This window comes from Coregonus clupeaformis, chromosome 12 (genome assembly GCF_020615455.1).
Source record: "Coregonus clupeaformis isolate EN_2021a chromosome 12, ASM2061545v1, whole genome shotgun sequence".
Lineage (NCBI taxonomy): Eukaryota > Metazoa > Chordata > Actinopteri > Salmoniformes > Salmonidae > Coregonus > Coregonus clupeaformis.
The window spans coordinates 39,113,988-39,119,689 of record NC_059203.1 but is presented as its reverse complement, the minus strand read 5'-3'; positions in this window follow the sequence as shown (position 1 = coordinate 39,119,689).

Here is a 5,702-nt window from a genome sequence, read left to right as displayed (position 1 = left end):
CAATTGGGTACTTTTTCCACCACTGCTCATCTGCTCATAAGTAATTACAATTGTTTTCAATGAAAATTCAACCCCCCAACCCCCTTGTCCAAGATATCTGCCACATATTGAGACTGATACATCTCTATGAGTCAGAACCAGAAGCACAGACGCTGATGGAGATGCATACACCCACAAGATTTACTCAGAGGTATGACATTTACTGAGAGGATAATACAGTATGCATAAAAAGTCGTTTAGGTTGACAGCATCTGTGTCTTGCCACATACAGTTGTCTACTGTAAATGCAATGGCTTGGGACTGTTAGAATGCCCTAAACCACTGCATTACCAGCGCAATTGAAAAATGTAATTGGGACTGGAAAATGGTATTGCAATTTTCACTTCACTAATTCTCGAGTTAACCGTTAGTTATTCATACAGTAGCCTACCATTGTGGTAAAAGGTCATGAGTATTGCAATATCCTGTGGTTATAATCAAATGTCATGTACCTGTTACTAAGTATGATGAGAGAGAGAGAGAGAGATGGTGAGAGAGAGAGATGGTGTGAGAGTGAGATGGTGAGAGAGCGAGAGAGATGGTGAGAGAGAGAGAAAGAGATGGTGAGAGAGCGAGAGAGAGAGAGAGAGAGAGAGAGAGGGAGAGGGATTGGGTAGCTGATCAAACCCTGATTGGAGCACATGTGCTCCGCTGTACCTATAATAATCGGGCAGATATTGGGAGAGATCATTTGTGGTGGAATTTCCACAGGACATGGACATTTCCTTTTCATTGTAGAACATAGGAGGGCTATACGGAAAAATAAACATCAGGTTCTCCCTTTCATCGACATAAGATTGAACAAATATCATTAAGGTAAGAATTGTTGTATTGTTAATGTTTAATTTTAAAGTAATCCGTTTTTTTACTGTTTCATATTTTTTATTTTATCGTTAAAAAAAGAAAGTCTAATTCTTAGCTAAACTGTCATGTCTTGTAAAAAGATAGACATTATTCCTTGTAGGCCTATGTCTTTTTAGTTAAAAAGTATACCTGTAACTCTCACTAAAGCTATAGCATATACAGTGCCTTGCAAAAGTATTTTCAGAACCCTTTCTTCATGTTATTGTGTTACAAAGTGGGATTAAAATTGATTTAATTGTCATTTGTTGTCAACAATCTACACAAAATTATCTGTAATGTCAAAGTGGAAGAACATTTGTATTTTCTTTTAAAGATCAATTCAAATGTAATAACTAAAATATAGTCGTTGCATAAGCATTCAGCTCCTTGAGTAAATACATGTTAGAAACACCTTTGGCATCGTTTACAGCTGTGATTCTTCTTGGGTAAATCTATAATTCTTCAAGCTCTGTCAAGATGTTGGGGATCATCACTAGACTGCCATTTTCTAAGTCTTGCAATAGATTTTTAAGCAGATTTAAGACAACACTGTAACTCAGGAACATTCACTGTCTTCTTGGTAAGCAACTCCATTGTAGATTTGGCTTTGTGTTGTAGGTTATTGTCCTGCTGAAAGGTGAATTCCTCTCCCAGTGTCTGGTGTAAAGCAGACTGAAGCAGGTTTTCCTCTAGGATTTTGCCTGTGCTTAGAACTTTCATTCCTGTCCTGCAGCTCAGTTCAGACGGACAACTGTATTTCTGATGTGTCTGGATGGTTTAATACATCATCCACAGCATAATTGTTAACTTCACCATGCTTAAAGATATATCCACCAATCACTGCCCTTCTTTACGAGGCTCCCTGGTCTTTGTAGTTGAATCTGTGCTTGAAATTCAATACTTGACTGAGGGAGTCCATGTAATTTATTATGTGATTTGTTAAGCCATATTTTACTCAACTAATTTAGGCTTGCCTAAACAAAGGGGTTGAATACTTATGCAACGACTATATTTTATATAAAATAAAATAAAGTAATCTTAAAGCTGCAATATGTAACTTTTTGGCGACCCGACCAAATTCACATAGAATTGTGAGTTATAGATCTGTCATTCTCATTGAAAGCAAGTCTAAGAAGCGGTAGATCTGTTCTATGTTCGCTATTTCTATGCTTCTTAAATTAAATTTTTGCTCTTTTACTTTTGGTTTTGTACACCAGCTTCAAACAGCTGAAAATATACTATTTTTGGTTATGGAAAATATATTTCACAGCGGTTTAGATGGTACAATGATTCTCCACACTATCTATATTTGCTTGTTTTTTCACATAAACTGAAATTAGGCAAACTATTAGAATTGTAGCAATTAAATCCATTTTAATCCCACTTTGTAACACAATAAAATGTGAAGAAATCCATGGGCTCTGAATTATTTTGCAAGGCACTGTATATACAGTATGAATATGTGTATAATGCTAAAAGTAAGATAGACCTACATTGCACTGATTTTTCAGGGACACAGTCTTGTGTTGCCAAACGTCAATAAGTGTACTCTCATATTTAGAGAATATTGTAATCTAATATCATCCAGTGATGTGCTTTATTTTACATTTTTTCCCCAGTATTTATTTGTACAATATAATTTGTGTTTGGGGGGCTTGGAAAATACTTCCTGTAGGCTACTTTATATCAAAATACTTATTTCCGTAGTTTTTTAAATACTCAAAATAATAGAAAAAATATGACCAAAGCAGCCTCATAAATTCAGCTATTGTCATGTCATCTTGAGAAAAAATTTATAATGTACGTCTGGATTTTTAAAAAACCCGATACTCATATTAAAAGGATTCGTTTGACAAAATTGATATATTAACAATTTTTTCAGTACAAATATTTGAATTTCTAGACCTATTTGAACATTTTACCCATCCCGTTTCTCATGGTTGGCATGGCTGGCATTTCTCCTGTCTTAGTTTGCAGAGAACACTGTATCCCACTTGGACAGCAGAGAGACGATGAGACACGGCTGGGCGCTGGGCATATTGACTTTCCTGGTTATCCTCATCTCATGTCCCATGGAGTCAGACTGTGAAGAGGACTCCTACAACTCAATAATGCAGGTACAGACTGCTCTAGTATTTAAATTACATTTCTAAGTCTAAGGTTTTGCCCTTTCCTCAAATTGGGTCTTGTAGCCGTTGGTCTGTAGCTCACAAAATAAAAAACATTTAAAATCAATTTAACAATGAAGTCATTTTATTGATACAAACTCTCTGCTTTCCCAGGACAGCCCATATTACCTCAGCAGTGATTTAACTCATTCTAAGAGGTACAGGGACATTCACGACGACACCTTTGTGGGTCTGATGGGCAGGAGGAGTGCAGGTGAGAGTCTGGGACTCTGGGGTCCTAAAGAGCCTTTGTTTGCCATCACTGGTAGCTGGCTCTTCAATATGGATGGCCACATGCATTATGGATTTATGCAGATATACAGTAGGTTTATCGAAGGCAGCTTGTCTGTGACTAATACATCTGAAGACAAATTCAGTAAAATGCAGCATTTAGATGGACTCTTAACAGTGGTAACAACATACTGTACAGTAATATGCAATCATTATTTCCAGGTGTAAATGCTCTACCGTCACGAAGAAGTAAGATCAGTAAGTAAAATTGTATCCAACATCTTGGACACAGTATGTAATGATAAACACTGTTGCATACAGTATGTAATGATAAAGTTTTTAAAGAACAAGACTCCTCTTTTTCTGTAGGAGACATGGATGATGTCTTTGTGGGCCTCCTGGGTCGCAGGAGCTCCGGGTCAGGTGAGTAACTAGCTACTATAGGCTACACAGAGCTGAGGCTGGGTAGAGAGGGAAAGCAAAAGCTGGAGACAGTCTGTCCTCTAGTGGCACTTTGTGGAATTCCTAAATGCCAAAGTAGTTTATGGCTAAAGATTGCTGGGGAACATGTTTACAAACTAAGCTTGTTTAACTTGTTGATCTGTGCATGTTGATAGCCATCCCTCAGCCCTGGAGGGAGGCGGCATACCCACAGCCAAGCGGAGGCATTCTCATCAAGAAAGGGAGACTGAGGCAAGTAGGACTTTTACATGAAATGACCAAGCAGTACAAAAACAACACTCCAAAGTAATCTGTGATTGAGACCCATATCTGTTAGAGACCATTATGGTCTAATATGAATTGAATCTTCATATTAAACGATTAAACAATCACTAACAGAAAGCCTCTAAGATTGTACTAGTTATCAGCCCTGTGCTGGCTGGACTGTTGTGCTGCTGTTAGTGCTGCTCTGTCATCTGATCTGACCACTGAGTTTTGCGCTACATTTTTTCTACTTCCATCTCTGCTCAGGTTTGTACCCGGTGTGTAGGGTCCCGCCTCCTCCCTTTCAACCAACCAAACACAGCACAGCAGACTGCACTGCGCCAGACTGTATACACGTCATTCATCCTGAGTTACTTTATTTTCCACTAAGAAACCATTGTCTTGCCGTGATACGACTATTTTTCCTTTTTGTCACCACTATAAGAGGAGAATGAATGGATATATGTAACACACATGTAAAGTATTGCAAATGAATGTAATGTTATTTTTGTATTGAACGTTATTTCTATGTTATGTTACCTAATGTATTACGACCATGTCTACTTTCTACCAGATGAAGGGTTTTGTTGAACAGCATAATATACCAACCAACCTTTGGTAGCCCCTGGAGTGCCTCAGATGATTGTCACCTCACATCAGGCTTACTGTTCAGTCAATACATCAGTCTAATTCAGCCCATCTGGGTGGGGAGAGATAAGAAATACACAGCTGAGTAAACTCACACCTTTGAGAACATACTGTAAAGTATGGTTATACCCCCCTATAATGACCACGTATATGACCCTATAGCTAAATGACCCCTCCCCCCCGATCCCATGCAAACAGAAGAAAGCACAATTGACCCAAAAGGTAAAGTAAAATATGTATTTCTTTAATATGCAGGTTACAGCACTTTTAATTAAATACATTCAATCAACAGACAAACTCTTCTTAAACACACATATACACTCACACTAATATATATGTTCACTGCCAACATAAATAAACATTAGATACAGTTCTGTACACCGTTCCCTTTGAAAAGAATGTAAACTATACTGAACAAAAATATAAACTCAACATGTAAAGTGTGCTCAACATGAGCTGAAATAAAAGAGCCCAGAAATGTTCCATACGCACAAAAAGCCTTTCTCTCCAATTTTGTACACAAATTTGTTTATATCCCTGCTAGTGAGTATTTCTCCTTTATCAAGATAATCAGTCCACCCGACAGGTGTGGCATATCAAGAAGCTGATTAAACAGCATGATCATTACACAGGGCCACTACAATGTGCAGTTTTGTCACAGATGTCTCAAGTTTTGAGGGAGTGTGCAATTGGCATGCTGACTGCAGGAATGTCCACCAGAGCTGTTACCAGATAATTTAATGTTAATTTCTCTACCATAAGCCGTCGTTTTAGAGAATTTGGCAGTACGTCCAACCGGCCTCACAACCGCAGACCACGTGTAACCACGCCAGCCCAGGACCTCAACATCTGAAAACCACGTTGGAGCTTATGGTAGAGAAATGAACATTCAATTCTCTGGCCACACCGGTCAAGTGGATGGATTACCTTGGCAAAGGAGAAATGTTCACTAATAGGGATGTAAACAATTTTGTGCACAAACTTTGAGAGAAATAAGCGTTCTGTGCATATGGAAAATTTCTGGGATCTTTTATTTCAGCTCATGTAACATAGGACCAACACTTTACA